Raw genomic sequence first — 19,961 nt, forward strand, 5'->3', positions numbered from 1 at the left:
TATTACTTGGAATTTGTAAAATGACTTTGCTGCCTAATCCAAGGTGGTGACCCAGCCAATTTCCCCTGCATTAGGCTTTCCAACCAAGCACTGAAAATGTACCTGGTTAAGATTCCACCTTATGTAAAGAACAAAGTCGCGACGTTTTGGCTTTCGTTGGGAGTTGGGTGTCTGAACCGTAATTAAAGCTTTTTAAATGTTCCTCTTGGTTAATTGATATTTTTTCATTGATCTTCTCATTTTTATCCTTCATCTTCTTAACACTGAAATGCTTATGTAATCTCGGGGAGAATAAATCTGTTTCTAATTTATTTTATATTAACTCACTGAATATTTTTTCTCTGTACAGAAAGTCTTCTGAGAGCATTTAATGTACTATTTTGATCTTTCTCCACTAAAAGCATGAAGCCATATTTTTTTTCTAAGGGTACAAATCTGGAAGAAATTTAAATTATGATCAAAACAGCAAACTCATGAAGTTTTAGAATGGTTTCTAAACTTGGAGAAAAGAATTTCTGGAGTCTCTTTTATTTTAGGAGAAAGTCAGATTTGGACTCCCTGGCGTTGCACGAAATGTACACGCTTTTTTTTTTTCAAAAATCTGCATATGATTCCCTGTTACAAGAGGCATTGATTTTTCCTACCAATCCTGTGTAACCTCATTAAAACATTCAAAAATATGTAAATAATCTCAATGATAATTTTCAGGGTTTTTTTTTCCCCCAGACGTTAGGAGATACTTAAAAGATATATAGGATTTAAATCTCGTGATGATTTTCCAGGAAAATTGGATCATGTTTCTTCCAGTGAGAAAGTAGGAATTGAACAAAATAAGGAAAAACAGAGATGTGAAAATGAAATTTACATCCAGTTCTTTACACATATGTCAGTGAGGGAGACCTGCGGAATCAGGGACACAAATTGTCCCCCCCCCACCACTAGCAAATATCAGAAAAGTCCCCCAAAGCACCCTGATACGTGCACATGTGTGCCGTGAAGCCTTCTGACAAAGCACATTTAAATTCCTTCGCCCTGAAATAGAACCAGATGCGCTGGATTCGCGGTGGGGGAAGGTCTGGCTGAAAAAACACTGCCGGACTTATATTTTATTGCACATTATGCTCAAGGGACTTTTAGGAGTGGACTGCCTAAAAGCCACTTTCTGGAACTGGAAGTACACTCCCTGTGTATTGTGGATTGGATCATAGGAGTTAAAAATTAGCACCGTCGTTTATGACTCCTTCAGTGGCAGTTGTAGAAAGAACTAAGCAGTGAGAGCATTTGCTTGGACGTTTACGGCGTGGTCATTGTTGACAACGTCGGGCCCGGTATGGGGAAAACAAGTTGAGGAAAACCCGTGTGCCTCTGGGGTGCTTTCCAGGGGCTTGGGAGGGATGGACAGACGACCGCCAACCAGAGTGGACAGGATAAGGGATGGAGCCAGACGTGTTGGGGGGACAGGAAGGGAGCAGGGGCTCTGCAAAGCAGGCTGGCCAGGGTGCAGGGGTGGGAGGCTGAGGTGGGCAGAGCGAGTGGGGGGAGGCGTCCCAGGCATGCCCCCAGCAGGGCTGGGTGCAGGAGTGAATCAAAAGGGAATCAGACGCATCACTAAGTCCTCCAAGAGCCGTTTCGGCAATTACCAAGTCACCCATTTCACCCCCCAAAAATGTTGCATTTTAAGTACTTGTACGTTTTACAAATTATCTATCTATCTATCTACCTATCTATAAGTATATATAATTGAAAAATAAATAAATAAGGTTAAATAGAATAGATCATAATGTATCATGAAAGAGAGTAGCTAGGTTAGATAAATTGTAGATAGGTAGATAGACATAGATATATAGCAGACTGGTGACAGATATTAGCTAGGTAGCAAGCTGTCTAGTTCCCTAGATAATAGAAACAAGTAGATAGGTAGATAGATGCATAATAAGATAGATAGATAAATAGATAGATAGATAGATAGATGATTTTAACAGCTCTCAAAGATTTTGGTGAACGTTTGACCATTTTTACTGTTCATGAAGTGTACGGCAATTCCTGTCACATCGGATGATTTAAGATAAAGAAGCCCAGTAGCTGTTCCTTGACCGGTTTTATTTTATTTTCCTAAAAGCTCTCTAAGGGATGTCTGATTATCTGTGTCCCAGCTGTCAGCTGCTACCAAGGAGTGAGCTGGGGCAGACCGTCCCTCTGCCCCAGGAAAGACAGGCAGTCAGGTGAATGAGCGCCCAGCCCAGCCTGCAGCTCTGCTTCCCGGGGGTGAGGGCTACCCTAGGAACATGTTTTTGGTAAGCCAGTAAAACATCGTTTCTAGGAATCGATCCTCTGATGAACTGGCTTTTGGAGCATTGACCTGAGGCCAGGAAGGAGGGGACGAGAAGATGGGGCAGGTCAGAGGCAGCCGTTCTGAGGGCTGCAATCAATGGTGGGGCTGTGGCCTGCGGGGACAGACAGGGTCTGGGTGAGAAGCCCAGCTTCCTTCTGGAAATGATGGGGACCTGCATGGGTCCGAGGGCCCCTCCCTGCACCATCAGATGTGTCTGTTATAACTTTCTCACTTTTCTCTAAGAAGGAACGTGCTGCCTGCTGTGTGTACCGTGCCCCAAATTCCCTAATATTCCAGGTTGGTGACCAGGACACTTTCATTCCCGCCTTTCAACTCACACTTTTTAAATTGAAATATATTTGACACGTAACATTGTGTGAATTTCAGGTGTGTAACATGTTGACCTGACACATGTATTGCACGTTCTGCCCTTGTAGGCAGTTAGTGACTTTATCACATCATATAATGTGATGGAAATACTAAGATCTAGTCTCTTAGCAAGTTTGATGTTTATAACACCGTATTGTCCGTAATCACTACGTTTTGCATTACGTCTCCGGGAGTTATTGATCTCCTGGTCAGACATTTATTCTCTTAACCATCTCCCCAATTCACCCACCCTCCCAGCTCTTCATAACCGCCGTTGTACTGTGTATGTTTACAAGGTCAGCTCTTTTTCAGATTCCGTACGTAAGTGAGATCAGATAGTATTTGTCTTTCTCTCCCTAACTTATCTTACTTAGCATAATGACTTCGAGGTCCATCCGTGGTGTCACCAATGGCAGAATATCCTTCTTGCTAATGGCTCAAGTGTTATTCCATTGTATACAGACCACATCTTCTTTATCCATTCATTCGAGACAGACGCTTAGGTGGTTTCCATATCTCGGCTACTGTGCATAAATAAGGCCGCCATGAACATCGGGGTGCACCTGTCTCTTCAAGATCTTGTTTTCATTTCCTTTGAGTACTTAACTTCTGCTTTTAACTCTCCAGAATTGAGGTACGTTTGCAGAGAAATCTGAGATGCCTTTCTGAGAATAACATTCACTTCAAAAAAGAAAGGAAGTTTTAAGGCTGGCCATCCTGTTAACGTCCTTTGCATAAATGTCACGCTCCAGTTATTTCTAAATGTATTCTTCAGGTCACGGTTTCTCAGTCTCAGTGCTGTGGACATTTGGGGCCAGGGACCTCCTTGTTGGGAGGCGTGCTGTGCCCTGTGGGGTGCAGAGCAGCTTCCCTGGTCTCCACCCGCCAGGTGCCAGGAGCACCCCTCCCCCCAGCACGACAACTAAAAATGTCTGCAGACATTGCTGAGTGTCCGCTGGTGAAAACAGTCACCGCTCTTTGGAGACCACTCCTTGCTTAACCCTTTAGGTCATAAAACACTGTTTTCTCCCCGACAAACGTAGCTGAAGAATGTAGTTATGTCTAATGCAGAATGAATACAGTCGGGTGGATATCATTTGCGTTTTTGTTAGGTTATTCACTGACACAAAAAGCATGGTGATGCCACCTTGAAGGATATGGTCTTTGGCGACCTTTTTCTAAATTATTTTTTTTAATTGAAGCATAGTTGGTTTATAATGTTGTGGTAGTTTCTGGTGCACGGCAAAGTGATTCAGTTATGTATATATATTCTTTTTCAGATTCTTTCCATCATAGTTTATTACAAGATATTGACTGTATTTCCCTGTGCTGCACAGTAGGTCCTTGTCGATTATCTGTTTTACACATAGTAGTGTGTGTCTGTTCATCCCAAACTCCTAATTTGTCCCCCCCCCCCGCTTTCCACTTTGGTACCATAAGTTTGTTTTCTATGTCTGTGAGTCTGTTTCTGTTTTGTAAATAAGTTCGTATGTATCATTTTTTTTAATTCCACATATAAGCGATAGCATAGGATATTTGTCTTTGTCTGACTTTTCACTTAGTATGATCACCTCTAGGTCCATCCATGTTGCTGCAAATGGCGTAATCTCATTCTTTTTTTATGGCTGAGTGGTATTCCATTGTATATATATTTTGGTGACCTGTTAATTAGGTTTCCAAACCGCTGACTTTGGGGGAAATTAGGAAGATGACTGGGTTCTACAGATCTGCTATTCAACATCATGGCTGTGGTCAATACTGACGAATCGTATGCTTAAAAATGTGTTAAAGAGGGTGAGTCTCAAGTTGTGTTCTTACCACAGTGAAGTAAAAGTAAAAAAAAGAGAGAAATTCTCTTAAACTCAGGAAGGAAGACGCAGTGTGTGCTTGTCTTGTGCAGGTGCCTTGCGGTGTGTTATTAACACATGGAAGTTATCACCATAGCAATGTGCTCATGTTACCGTCAGGTTCTATACTGAGAGAGAAAATAAGCAGGCTGATACCTCTGCCCTTGCCACAGGGGATAAAGTGTTAGCTATACATGTAAATATCTCTCTGTCTGTCATCTCTGTCATCTATATATCTCTGCATGTATGTATCTATGTACCTATTCATCTATCACCTATCTATATGTATTTATCAATCTATGTATCTATCAATCTGTCATCTACCATCTATTCATCTATCACCTGTCTGTCTATATCTATCTATCTATCATCTATCTATCACTTATCTGTTTATCTATCATCTATCTATATCTATTGTCTATCTATATCTATCATCTATCATTTATCTCTATCTATCATTTATCTCTATCATCTATCTGTTATCTATCTATATGTATCTATCATCTAAATCACCTATCTATCCTCTATCTCTCTATCATCTGTCTATATCTATCATCTATCTATGTACCTATCTATCATCTATCTACCTACCCATCTATCAATCTATCATCTCTACCATCTATCTATTCATCTATCACCTATCTATATCTATCTGTCTATATATCTATCATCTGTCTATCACCTATGTATCTATCATCTATCTATATCTATCGTCTATCTATATCTATCACCTATCTATCTACCATCTATCTATCATCTATCTACCTACCTATCATCTATCTACCTACCCATCTATCAATCTGTCATCTCTACCATCTATCTATTCATCTATCACCTATCTATATCTATCTGTCTATATATCTATCATCTATCTATCACCTATGTATCTATCATCTATCTGTATCTATCATCTATCTATGTCTATCACCTATCTATCTACCATCTATCTATCTATCATCTATCTACCTACCTATCATCTATCTACCTACCCATCTATCAATCTGTCATCTCTACCATCTATCTATTCATCTATCACCTATCTATATCTATCTGTCTATATATCTATCATCTATCTATCACCTATGTATCTATCATCTATCTATATCTATCTATCGTCTATCTATATCTATCACCTATCTATCTACCATCTATCTATCTATCTATCATCTATCTACCTACCTATCATCTATCTACCTACCCATCTATCACTCTGTCATCTCTACCATCTATTTATCTATCTATTCATCGATTACCTATCTATCTATATCTATTACCTATCTAAAACATCTCCTTTCCAGTACATGGCAAACAACAATAAAACAGGGGGTAGATGAGTTTCTACCGTAACTCTGACAATCCGGAAACCTGCCCCAGCTGCTTTGTCCTCGCCAGTTGTTTCCATGACATCCTCCACCATCCTCACCCCTAAAAGCACTGCCGCTCATCTTCAGGGCAGCGCTGAAGGCACAGATAGCCATTCGTGGCCCCTATTTTTGGAAATATTTTTTTCCCCTAAAACGTGGTTAATTTCCTCCAAAGTAGGATAACGAAATCGGAGTGAAAAGAGAGTGAAAACATTGCATTTTCCTCGATGCTTTTTTGTGTAGACGCAGAATCCTAATATTATCACAACTCCAGACACCTGCCTTGACATCCTTACAGAAATTCCTCACGTTTCTGAGCTTCTCTCTGTATGTTCCTATAAACCCTCTGGCAATCAGATCATCACTGGGGGAAGATATTACATGTATTTTCCCACTTTTCCCTTAACCTCGGAAGACTGCAAGTCTGTTGGTTCGGTTGGTTTCCAGCCTCTCCCTTCCCAGCAATACGTAATGCAAAATCAGGTTTCACACAGAGGTTTCACACATGTGCTTCCCTCTGTTTCCTAAGTTTTCAAGAGTCCTATAATTTATTATGTGGCAGGTTAAGGGAAAATATGCAGAGAACAGATGGGCGTGTGTAAGGGAAACATGTAACGATGTGCTGAAACCAGTTCAAACCTCCAGATATATTTAGGGGAAAGGAGCAGAGTGTTCTATGATCTGACGAGAGCTTCCTCCTTTCTGTTCATTGTCATGAGTGGGTGGAGACGTGAATCCATGGTTCCAAAGTGGAGATGAGAGTCTTTTCACCATCCGCGTTAAGTCAAGCCATGTGGGGATGATAGGTCCACAGAGGGATCCAGAGACGCTCCCCTGGAAGGCTCAGAGCAGCCAGCGCCCCTTTCCCTACGAAGCCCCGTAAACAGAAAGAATGAAGCTGGGATCTGTGTTCCCATGTGGGTGAGCCTCAAACCCATGATGCTTAGTGACAGAAGCCAGACCCAGAAGGACACACAGTGTGCGATTCCATTGACCGGAAACGTCCAGAACGGGCCAGTCCACAGACACAGGCAGTGGGTTTGTGCTGCCAGGGGCTGGGGGAGGGGAACGGGGAGTGACGGCTCCCGGGGATGGGGTCTCCTTTGGGGGAATGAGAACGTTCAGGAACCGGAAAGAGGTGGTGGCGGAACAATATTGTGAGCGCGCTAAATGGCCTTGAATACCTCACTTTTTATTCTAATAATTTTTTTTAATTTTATATAATTTTTGAAGGTTACTTTCTCCTTACAGTTATTACAGAATATTGGCTGTATTCCCTGTGCTGTACGACAGATCCCTGTAGCTTATTTATTTTCTACATAATAGTTTGTACCTCTTACTCCCCTCCCCCTATCCTGCCCCTCCCCCTTCCCTCTCCCCACTGGGAACCGCTCATTTGTTATCTACACGTGTGAGTCTGCCTCTGTTTCGTTATATTCACGAGTTTGGTGTAGTTTTTAGATTCCATGTATAAGTGAGATCATACAGTATTTGTCTTTGACTTGTTTGAGCATCACGCCCTCCACGTCCATCCACGTTGCTGCCAATGGCATGATTTCATTCTTTTTTATGGCTGAGTAGTATTCCATTGTATACATGTACCACATCTTCTTCAACCATCCACTTGTTGGTGGACACTTAGGTGGCTTCCATGTCTTGGCTCCTGTACATAGTGCTGCCGTGAACATAGGGGTGCATGGATCTTTCTGAATTAGGGTTTCATCTGGATATATGCCCAGGAGTGGGATTGCTGGATCCTATGACGACTCTATTTTCAGTTTCCAAATGTAGGATACGTTTGAATTGTTTTCTCAAATGGCCACTGTGGACAAAGAATACCACCTGCCATTCTGATAAACAGTGAATGTTTCCTGCCATCAAGCCATCAGCCACTGCAGCTGGCCCCAGTGGTGCACTCTCGGATGGAGGAAAACAGTATCCTGGCCCTAGACAGATAAGGTGCATATCCAAGGAATGATTTCAGTGAGCCCAGACTCTCGCATCTTCCCGTGCATAGAAAAGTGTGAAACTCATTGACCTGAGATGTCTGGTTTTTTGTGATTAGCAGTAACTATGATGCTCAACTGCACGTGTTTTGGGGGCGCTTTTTTCAGCAAAAACTCCTGTATACCCAGGCTCTTCCCTGAGCTCTTTGGAGCCTCCTCTCAGAGCTCTGAGAGTCTGTCTCCTGGGCTGTAGTCCTCAGTCAGGTCCCCGAATCAAACAGAACTCACAGCTTTTAGGCTGTGCATCTTTTCCGTCGATACCCCCCAGATTCTGTAAGCTTCAAGCCTGCACAAAACCTGGATCATCTAAAGGTACTCCGTTCCTTGTTGGGATGCTGGTAGTTGTGGTGATGGTGCTTTTCAGCTTCTCAGGAAAGCAGGCCCTGGGATTATCTGAGCATTTAATTCATGGATTCAATGCAGAGTGAACCCATTGATCTGTAGAACGTGTGTGAGCTTTTCCTCTTCCCAGAGCTGACTCCCCCATGAAGGCCATTCACATCTTGTATACCCTCACCGCTCGCCAGTGCCCATCATGCTTTGCAGATACTTGATTTTGTTGGCTCAGTGGAAAGAATTAGGTTGAAGTTCTTGGGCTGCGCTCTGTGCAAAGATGGCAGACCTCCACAGATCTTGGAAATACAGTTTCAGTCGCAGGCTCATTGTGTCCTGTAGTCAGAAGGGTGGCAAGCGCAAGACAGGAAGCCCGTGAGTATACCTGAGTTTGGGATTTTAAGCACATTCTCCTTATTCTTATCTTTGGAAGGCCTGATATCTATTGGGATTTAAATTTGAAATGTCAGATAATGATCCCTTGTTTCCTAAAATACTGTAGAATTAAGTTTTGTTCATATTTTCTGTTTTACAAATTCAGTTGCTTTCCAGTGAAGTCCTCTGAAACCACTCTGGAGAATAGGTGGGTCTATTTAAAGGAAACGTTTAACTCTGGCGGGAAATGATAATAGAATCATATTTGCGAAATACACGTGGCCTGATCCATCTTTTTACATCTGGTGTTCCTTGACAGCCCTCCTTTTTTCAAGCCCCTGCCTGTCCCCTACCCCGGGCAATGGTGTTTCCCTGAGCAAGTTACGACTTAGACAAATTTTGCTTCTCACAGCTCTTTACTTATTTGATTTTTCCCCCATCCCAGGAATTAGGGTGACCAGGTCGTCCCAGCCTACCTGAGAAGTTCATGGTTTTAAAACTAAAGTCTCCACATCCCTGGAAAGTGCTCAGTCCCGGGAAAATCTACAAAGATCCTCAGTGTAGCAGGAAGCTGTTCTTTGTCCTGTTCTGAGAATCCTTCACTCAAATTGTGGTGGCCTAATGGAGTATTTATTAGGTGATAAAGGGAACTTGATTGGTCTGAATCCAACACTTACGGACTGGGGAACTTGGGACCAGGGTTTCTATGACCCAGTAGGTGGGGGGGCCCTTCCAGAACTCCATGGGGCTGCTCTCTGGGCTCCACTCTGCTTGCCCACACACCCCAGTCTTGCCTACTGTCCCACTATTCTTGTTTTCATGAATAGAGACATCGGCTTTCCTCCCTCAATACCATGTGTATTAGTCTGAGGTCTTGAGAGAAACAACAGCAATAGCAGTTAGATAGATGGGTGGATAGATAGATAGATGATAGGCAGATAAGCTTGGATGGATGGATGGGTAGATGGATGGACGGATGGATGGATGGATGGATGGATGGATGGATGGATGTATGGACGGATGGATGGATGGACATATGGATGGATGGATGGATGGATGGATGGATGTATGGACGGATGGATGGATGGACATATGGATGGATGGATGGACGGATGGATGGATGGATGGATGGTTGGATGGATGGATGGATGGAGTGATGGATGGATGGAGTGATGGATGGATAGATTGGATGGATGGATGGACGGATGGATGGATGGACGGATGGACATATGGATGGATGGATGGATGGATGGTTGGATGGATGGATGGACGGATGGATGGATGGATGGATGGATGGACGGATGGATGGATGGATGGATGGATGGACGGACGGATGGATGTATAGATGAATGGGTAGACAGATAGACAGATAGAATCTCCCATGCTAACATGGGGTTTCTTGGCATCAGCAACCCTGACATTTGGGTCTGTACCGTTCTGGGGTGGGGTGTCCTCTGTACTTGTATGATGTTAAGCAGCATCCCTGGTCTCCACCCACCAGATGCCAGTTGCACCCCTACCCCCAAGTTATGGCAACCGTAATGTCTCCAGATATTGCCCAGTGTCCTCTGGGGGTACAGTTGTCCCTGTCAAGGACTGTGGGGTCTGATGAACACACCGAGGACCCTTTAGAATATGCTGCCTTTTGTCTCTTCCCTGTCACCCACCGGGACCAGAAAGGATGACACACAGCAGGAACATCTTTCACTTACTCGCCATGCTTCTGAGCAGCTCCTCCCTGCACTGTGGAAAGTCCCTGGCTCTCTAAGTGGGCTCAGATCCGCCTGGCTTCATGGATCCAGCAATGAAGTATTGCCACATACTTGTTCCATTCTGAAAAGTGCTTGTGGAACCAGGAATAAAAAAAGAAAGTGTTGTAACCAAGCAGAAGAAGGTACGGAAAACCCTGCCCCTCCTACCTGTTGCCCTCAGGGGCCTTTGCGCCAACGATTGTAAAACTATAGAAATAGCAGACGTGGTTCTGTGGTTGCTGATGGATTATGTTACATGATGACACTAGTGGAGCTTGCAAAACTCTCCAAAGATAAGCACACCCCACAGATTTAAACGTGGCCAATTAGAACATTAAAAAAAAAACAAAAAAACTTATCACTGCCTAATCTTTGCAAAAGGGAAGAAATAGTTTACTTCATGGTCATTTGAACTGCAAACCTACCAGCCGTCTGTATACAGAATATCTGCTGACATTGCTGAGTGTGGTTTTGTGGATGATTAAACAACTGTATAAATTAACAAGAAACATTTGCACATTTCTCTCCTCTCTTTATTCCGGAAACAACCCGTCCACAACTGAAAAAGTATTTTGTGTCACAGGCCCACGGGATCTTTTTTGTTCAAACTGTGTCCACGAGAGGGCAGCTGACGCCACTTCAAGAGTCTCTCCCCTGGGATGTGAGAGGTATTTTTATTCGTCCAGTCGATTTCTGTCACTCGGCTTTAAAAGTCACTTCCTTCCGGTGAGCCAGGACCCTCATACCCAGCTGGGTGACTCGGAAGGAGCAGATGGGTCTCAACCAACCTCATCTTCCGAGACAAGACAGTTCACACCAAGGTCTACACCCTCTGCGTTGATCATCTTCACTCATCAAATCATTCATGCCTGGACGGCTGGCGCAGGGTAGGGAGTTCTGCATTTTCAACCCCAATAGACATTGGAAACACATCAGCCACTCCTGTTAACAGTGGCCGATGCAAAGCAGCCTTGCCTTGAGGCCCCCTGGCGGGCACCAGCCCCGCAGTCCGCGAGCCTGGCTCAGCCTCTAAGACCACGTTCTCCAAGGCTACCCCTGGGCTCAGGTCCCCGCGGAGACAGTCACCTACTGAGCGGTGCTGTCCCACCCCGCCAGGTCTGTAGGCGGCACTGGAATCTCCCTTCACGTGCCGTGCTTACCTCTTAGCTCGTGGGCTGAGCCCTGTAACCGTTTCCAAACATGCCTCATCCACCCTTTTCTCGCTCAGAAGACAGGCTCACCACCTGTGTCTCGAAGCACATTTCAGGCTGTCGGGACCAGGCGCTGCTTCCCCCTGAGAGACACACATATCCGCATCTTTCATCCCCATGCCCCGTCTCCCTTGGGATCCTACTGCCTCTGTGAATCCCCTCTGGTCCAAATCCCCACAGGACTCCTTGCATGATTGTAAACCTGTAAACATGCGTGTATCATTCTCCTGAGTAAAATCCCTTCCAATCGCTCCACGTCATTTAGAGCAGGGATTGGCATATATTCATTTTTTTTTCTTTTTTTTTTTGGAACTGGTCGGGGAGTCATTGTATCTCAGGCTTTGCAGGGTATCTGGCTTCCATGGCAGCTCCTCGACTCTGCCACTTTATTGCAAAAGCAGCCATAGAAAATATGTCAGGGAACCGGCGTAGCCTTGTGCCAATAAAACTCTTTTACGAGAAACAGATGGTGGCCCAGATTCGGCCCATGCGCTACAGTGGGTCGGCCTCTGATCTAGAGGATAAATCACAACGGTCAGGCGTCGCATGGAAAGTTCTTCATGACCTGAGCTTGCTGACCTAAACTGTCCTCTCTTTCCTGCCATGTCGTCTGAAGCCAGTGGATGCCTGCGTCCCCGTGCTCCATAAAAAGATGCTGAGCAAAAACCAGTGACACTTGCAGACCCAGTGACACACGCAGACTGTTTCGGCACCAGGCACTCTGTCGGGACCCTGTGATGGGCTCATTGCGTCCCATCGAAATCCACATGTTGAAGTGCTCACCCCCAGGACCTTGGAAGGGGGCTGTATTTGGAAACAGGGTCTTGAAAGACGTGAGGAAGGTAAAATGAGGTCATTAGGGTGGGTCCCGATCCCACAGGACTGGTGTCCTTACAAGAAGAGGAGATCAGGACACAGACGCGCAGAGAGGGGCGACCCCGTGAGGACACAGGGAGGAGACGGCCGTCTGCACGCCCAGGAGAGAGGCCTCGGGAGGGACCAGCCCTGCCCACACCTGGATCTCAGACTCCAGTCTCCAGGGCGGGGAGAAATAAATGTTTGTTATTTAAGCCTCCTTGTCTGTGCTACTCTATTACGGCAGCTCTAGCAACTCATCTAGGCACCATCTCAGCGCCCCAGAAATGATACTGCTTTGTGGCTTCTCAACTTATCTGGCTGTAAAGCTGGGCTTGAAATAATGGCTTTCAGGGATTTGGTGCTGTTGAGTTGGAAAGGCCCAACCTGTGAGAGATTCAGAGGTAGTCAGTCACCTCACTGCAGCTCAAACGAGGACCAGAATTTGACACTCCTCGGAAATCTGAACTCCCACCTCCAACCCCTGGCCCGTTTCCTTTGCATGTGGGCATCACCTTAGGAGCATGGCTTGGTTCTGGTTTTTCCATTCTGCTTTAGTTCATGAGATGCTACAACGGATGGATGTATTTTTCTTGGTGCAAAAACCTTCACGGTTTTGTTTTTTTTTTTAAATATTTAATGCAGTTTCTAGTCTGGCTGAGGAAAGTGGAAAATTTTAGGCAGTGGTCCCAGGGTTTCAGACCGTTTCCAAACTCTTGCTGTTGAATACAAATATCGTACGTTCCTCTTTTCTGTGATCCACCCAGACTGGCTTTCTCTGTTCCTCACGTTCTCTGGGTTCTTTCTTCCATCTGTGCTGCGTTTTGCTACCTTTAAAACATATTCTCAGTGTGTTTCTGTTAAATGGCATTTTACAGGCCTTTCAAGGAATCGCCGTGTCTGCATTTGCACGTTCCACGTTCTCAGAAGGGTAAAGGTGTTTGCACCTGCCTGGTTCTTCTCACACCTGACGTGTGCTTGTGTTGGCTGAGGTGCACAGACCTGACCGCGACACGACAGCACAGTTTCGCCCACTTCTTTAAAATCCACTCGTGCGTAGATTGCAGATGAATGGCTTAAGATGCCTCGTCCAATCTCATTAAATACGAGAGAGGCGGAGAGAGCCATCCAGAGTGTGTAAGAGCATTGCTGTGTTACCGCAAAAACGCAAAAGCGGGATACTCTTAAATCAGAAGGACTGTGCTCCGTTTGTTTTTCTCTAGCCCCAGTCTTATAGTATTTGCCTTCCTAGAACTTCATAACATCGGTTGGAATAAACACATCTTACTTTATTTGCTGCTCAGATGTGGCTCTTCATACCCACAGGCCACGTTCATCAAAGATACACACAGTCCAATGGAAATTCCACTGATAATTTAAACGCTGGACAATGAAAGCCGCTACTAACAAACAGAAAAATCCCTGTTCCCTGCAATCTGTGGCACTGTTAATAAGGAACTGGTGTGTCCTACTGTCTTTGCCATATTACAGACCCAGTTCTTCTAAGGATGTCTCTACTTACTGCTTGTGGAAACTTGGCCTCGTTCCCCAATTTCTCTGGGCTTCTGTTCCCTTAGCCGTGAGTTGGAGATGAAAACGGTGCCCATCCCAGGACGCTGGTGACTTCACGGGTTACCCTGTCTCTCAAGAGCTTAGGGACGTGTCTTTAAATATTAGGAAGAGCCAATGCCCGCTGTCTGTCTTTCTCTCTCATCATTCTGCGTTTCAATGCCGTTATCTTGTTCGTGTAAGAAAGCAAGATTTGGTCAAAATCCATACTAAAGTCATTTTATTTTTTAAAATTTTATTGGAGTATAGTTGATTTACAATGTTGTTTTAGTTTCAGGTGTACAGCAAAGTGATTCAGTTATACATATATTCATTCCTTTTCAGATTGTTTTCCCATATAGGTTATTATAGAGTATTGAGTACTGAGTAGAGTTCCCTGTGCTATACAGTAGGTCCTTGTTGTATTTTATATATAGTAGTGTGTATATGTTAATCCCAAGCTTCTAATTTATCCCCACCCCCCGCTTCCCCCTTTGGTAACCATAAGTTTGTTTTCAAAATCTGTGAGTCTGTTTCTGTTTTGTAAATAAGTTCATTTATAGCATTTTTTAAAAATTAGATTCCACATGAGTGATATCATATGATATTTGTCTTTCTTTGTCTGACTTACTTCACTTGGTATGATCATCTCTAGGTCCATCCATGTGGCTGCAAATGGCATTATTTGATTCTTTTCATGGCTGAGTAATATTCCATTACACACACACACACACACACACACACACACACACACACACACACACCCCACATCTTTTTTTTCATGTTTAAAGTAATTTTTATTTTTATTTTTTACATCTTTATTGGAGTATAACTGCTTTACAATGGTGTGTTAGTTTCTGCTGTATAACAAAGTGAATCAGCTACACGTATACATATATCCCCATATCCCCTCCCTCTTGCATCTCCCTCCCACCCTCCCTATCCCACCCCTCTAGGTGGTCACAAAGCACCAAGCTGATCTCCCTGTGCTATGCGGCTGCTTCCCACTAGCTGTCTATATTATATTTGGTAGTGTACATATGTCAATGCCACTCTCTCACTTCGTCCCAGCTTACCCTTCCCCCTCCCCATGTCCTCAAGTCCATTCTCTACGTCTGCGTCTTTATTCCTGTCCTGCCCCTAGGTTCTTCAGACCCTTTTTTTTTTTTAAGATTCCATATATATGTGTCAGCATATGGTATCTGTTTTTCTGTTTCTGACTTACTTCACTCTGTATGACAGACTCTGGGTCCATCCACCTCACTACAAATAACTGTTTCGTTCCTTTTTATGGCCGAGTAATATTACATTGTATGTATGTGCCACATCTTCTTTATCCATTCATCTGTCGATGGACACTTAGGTTGCTGCTGTGTCCTGGCTATTGTAAATAGTGCTGCAATGAACATTGGGGCGCATGTGTCTTTTTGAGTTACGGTTTTCTCAGGGTATATGCCCAGGAGTGGGATTGCTGGATCGTATGGGAGCTCTATTTTTCATTTTTTTGTTTGTTTTTGGGTTTTTTTGCGTTACGCGGGCCTCTCACTGTTGTGGCCTCTCCCGTTGCGGAGCACAGGCTCCAGACGCGCAGGCTTAGCGGCCACGGCTCAGGGGCCCAGCCGCTCCGCAGCACGTGGGATCCTCCCGGACCGGGGCATGAACCCGTGTCCCCTGCATCGGCAGGCGGACTCTCAACCACTGCGCCACCAGGGAAGTCCTATTTTTCGTGTTTGGAGGACCCTCCATCCTGTTCTTCATAGTGGCTGCACCTCTTGACATTCCCACCAGCAGTGTAGGAGGCTCCCTGAGGAAAGTCTTTTTAGACTGAGCAGATGTCAGGTATTTGCTGAGACCAGGCGTCAGAGCTCCCAGGGCAGGCTGTGAAGTTCACAGAAGTTTCTTCTCTACCAAGTGCCCTCGGTTTGAGCTCACGTTTGACCCCAGATCAGCCACCTCGCATCCTGCATCCTGCCTCGTGCACCCTCCACAAGGCCCCCGTCTTAGTCCGTTCAGGCCGCCGTCACAGGATATCACAGACTGGGGGTCTCATAAACAACAGACATTTCTTTCTCACAGTTCTGGAAGCGCAACCCCCAAGATCCCGGTGAGGCAGGTTCTGTGTCTGGGGAGGACGCAGTTCCTGGTTCCTGGACGGCGTCTTCTCACTGTGTCCTCACCTGGAAAAGGGGCGAGGGCGCTCTCTGCGTAGTTATCTTGCCAACTCGATCTGTATTAACATAACAACCCATATCGTGAGTGCAATAAGTCGTTGCTGCGTTTGTTACCGTGAATTTTAACCACAATCTAAGAGTCAGCCTTATACTTTCCTTACGTACAAGCTTTCTCAACTTCTGCTGTACCTAGCACCCATTTATGTCAAAAACAAGTCTTCTCCGCTTGACTTTCTCTTTGAAGTGAAATGCAACTCACTTGTCAAACACGTGCTCTTCTGGAGGGTGAATAACGATTTTGATTTTTGCCATGTGTGTTCACAAGGTATCCTAAATCTTGATGTGAACCTGTGACAGCGGTGAATTTTTTGAACACGCAGCACGTTGAAGCCCTGTCCCGTGAATGTGTTCCCACATATGATAGTGTCCAACGGAGGCCAAGCCTAATGCTCTGAAATATCACGATGCTTTAGAATCCATCCGCTGAAGCACTCAGATAACGGTCACCAAAGCAGCTGATATCTTTTGGAAACAGCTGTTCTACTTCTGTTATTTTATTCAGAATCCTAAAGTGGGTGCGGTTGGCTGAGTAAAGCCCCCGTCTCCCCAGATGTCTGTTCTCGAATGCTCGGAACTCATGAGTATGTTAGCTTATGTGGCAACAGGGACATTGCAGGAGTGATTAAGGGTCTTGAGATGGGGAACTGACCCTGCGGTACTCAGGTGGTCCCTGTATGTCTTGACAAGCGTCCTAGTAAGAGGCAAGCAGGAGGGTGGAGTTAGAGAAGGAGATGGGGGGAGAGATTGAGAGACAGAGAGACAGAGAGAGATTGAAAGAGTGTGTGCTCCTGGTTTTGAAGATGGACAAAGGGGCCATGAGCCTTTGCTGAGCCAAGCCGTGGAGGTGGCCCCTAAGAGCTGGAAGAGACAAGAGGACAGACTCTCCTCTGGAGCTTCCAGAAGGAGCACCACCCTGCCCACCCATTTCAGAGTCTAACCTCCAGTGGACACGGGTTGCAGGGGTGTACCGTGTGATGAGAGGGGAGAAGTGGCCAGAACCCCAAAGGGCAGAGCGAGCGCTTGGCTTGTTTGGGGCTACGAGTGGAGGGGAGCATGGTGGTCCTCCAGAAGCTGGCATTTGGGGCTCATAAATCGCAGTTGGCCCCATCTCTAACCTGCCCCGACGTGAGTTATTCTGTGACACTCTGAGCAGAAAGTGCTGGTTGATAACTGAAGCCCATTCTCAGTTGAGCTCAAGGTTTTTGCCTTTTGAAGAGGGTGATAATGTCCCCAGATTAGTGTACAGATTACGTCTGCTAGCCTTTCATTCAGCTAGGTGTGGCCATGTGACTAAGTTCATAGGATTTTGGTTAGGAGCACTGTGGGACATTTAGGAAGGCTGCTGAGAATATTGAGTTGGAAGGTAGGCTCTTCGGGCGTTGTTTTGTTTTGTTCGGTTTGTTTTTAATTTTTGGCAGGGCTGCCCGGCATACAGCATCTCAGTTCCCTGACCAGGGATTGAACCCTGGCCCCCTGCCGTGGAAGTGCAGAGTCTTAACCACTGGGCAGCCAGGGAAGTCCCAGAAGGTAGGCCCTTTGATTCCACGCTGCTCCCTCATTTCTGCTTCCAGGGATGTAGACACGATGGCTGGAGCTTCAGCAGCCATCTTGAGCCACGTGGCAAGCTTGAGGGTGGAAGTCAACACGTTGGAGTGTTGGAGCAGAAAGATCAAAGAAGTCTAGACTCCTGAGCGTCTTGGAGTCACCGCTGTGATCCTTATCCTTATTCCAAGTTGCCTGTAGTTTTCAGGTTTATTGTTTTTACTTTTGTCCTCGCTGAGCCTGATGCTCACCTGCTACTAATTCTCTTAAGATTAAGTACCTGGTGCATCTCACAGAGACATCTGGCTGTCACCAAGCGTTGTCCACTTTCGCAACATCTTATTCCGTGGTGATTTCCATTTTGAACCCGCTCTGCATCTCTAGCTGATTTGCTCTAGATGTGAAGCTGCTGGTGAAGACTAATTATTTGAGGCAACCAAATGCTCCTACAGTTTAACCCAGAATGGGATTATGTAATTGTCAGTTTATTGTGCCCCGTGGTCAGACTGGGAGCTGAAGACTACAAGTCGACCCTGGGAAGGTGAGAAATCTGTGTGTGTGCACACTTCAGGTGAACTTCTCTGGGGAGTGAAAGGAGAGAGACCCTCCTTTTCTCCCCAGAGCACCACGCCCTCCTTCAGGGGGTGTGTACTGAGCCCAGAGTGTGAGAAAATGAGCAGCCTTCCAACTGACTCGAGAATGTACACTGGCCACATCCCTGCTGGGGTCTTTGTAGAGCAAGGGTCCCACGCCGTGAAAAGCGTAAAGCGCCCAGTCTGCTACCGCTACAGCTGTCTGCTTCACGACATCTGCTTTGTGACATTCATTCTTTGATGACCGACCTTCCCCTTTGGGGGTGGTGAAGGGTCAGAGAATGAGCTGCGAAAACCTGGAAAGCCCATTAAGGAAACCTCTTAAGGTCCCAGCGACCATGGGTCGTCAGGCTGAGCTGTGCTTTTCGGCAAGAAACACCCCTGGAGGTGTGTCTGTACTTTGCTTGCAAGCATCCTAATTGGCGTGGAGGTCAAGGACAGTGACGCTTCCTATGTGAGGAACGGCGAGGGTCTTCAATCAGGAAACTTTGGCCCAATGAAAAAGGTGGAAGCGACAGGGAGCCTTTGGCCCGTTTTATCAGTCAGGCTTTCCTTTCTTCCTGAATTTCACTGACCCACGCACCTTTTTGCACGATGATGGGGTGTGAGGCTGGGATGAAAACGGCCAGAAGTGAACACCGAATTGAGTTGTAAGCCACAGATCCCTGAGGAAGGAAAGGATTTAGGCAGGCACCTGTCAGAGGCTGCTGGAGGTGTCCCACCCAGGTGTCCCAAAGGACGAGATTTAACGCAGGACCCATTACAGAGCGTGGGCTCAACACACGACACAGGAGGTCTGGGGACGTTTCTCCAGGACGCTGTTTCTAACTTCGGGCTGAAGACACAGGGAGGAGAAGAAAGTCGCTGGAGGCTTTTGAGATACAGGATTGTGGAGAGAGCTTGGAGGGACGTGAAGGACCCCGTTAATTTGGGGGTATATGTAGGGACCACCGTGAGCTTCTTGTCGACGAGGTCCAGAACCACCTGTAGCCCTTGGGTGTCTGTCTGTCCTACCGAAGCCAGGGCTCCGTGGAGAGTGATTCTGAAGACATCCCTGTTTCAGAACACTGACCAAGGCTCACAAGGGAAGAGACAGGAGTTCGGACACACAATCAGTCACGAAGCTCTCTCCATCAGACACACACACACACACACACACACACACACACACGGGCACAGAGCCCGCAACTCACACACACACACACACACACACACACACACACACACACACACACACACACACACACACACACACACACACACACACACACACGGGCACAGAGCCCGCAACTCAGGATGACAGACGGAAAAGCAACCCGTCCAAGTGCCGGCAAACAAAGGTGACCCAGCATCTCTCCGGACCCGCCGCAGACTTTCAGGGCAGAGCCTTAAGATGTCAGTCTGCCTGTGCCGGAGCCCGACACGGACTCCCTTTGCGTCCCGCTTACCATTTCCCTTCTCCTGGAGCCTTGCTTCTGCTGCCGCAGGTCGACGCCGGCACCAGAGCCTTTGTCTCCCGGAGGCAGGGGAGGGTGTTTCCGCTTCCAGAAGTGGGTGTCCTGGGTGTTCTGTCTTGCAGCCACCTCTTCAGAGCTCCCTGACCT

The 19,961-nt window shown here is 46.0% G+C and overlaps 1 long non-coding RNA gene across 2 annotated transcripts; it reads left to right on the forward strand.

Annotated features, from left to right (window-relative positions):
- The first annotated feature begins 5,121 nt into the window (after window positions 1–5,121).
- On the forward strand, window positions 5,122–14,512 carry LOC117310556 (uncharacterized). Of its 2 annotated transcripts, none has more exons than XR_012329447.1 (3): window positions 5,122–9,263; window positions 10,303–11,264; window positions 12,205–14,512. It is a non-coding gene; the product is annotated as an uncharacterized lncRNA (long non-coding RNA). The 2 variants fall into 2 exon arrangements; XR_004524707.2 differs by lacking the exon at window positions 5,122–9,263 and having other exon boundaries at window positions 9,888–10,520; window positions 10,961–11,264.
- Window positions 14,513–19,961: the final 5,449 nt, after the last annotated feature.

This window comes from Tursiops truncatus, chromosome Y (genome assembly GCF_011762595.2).
Source record: "Tursiops truncatus isolate mTurTru1 chromosome Y, mTurTru1.mat.Y, whole genome shotgun sequence".
NCBI classification, from domain to species: Eukaryota; Metazoa; Chordata; class Mammalia; order Artiodactyla; family Delphinidae; genus Tursiops; species Tursiops truncatus.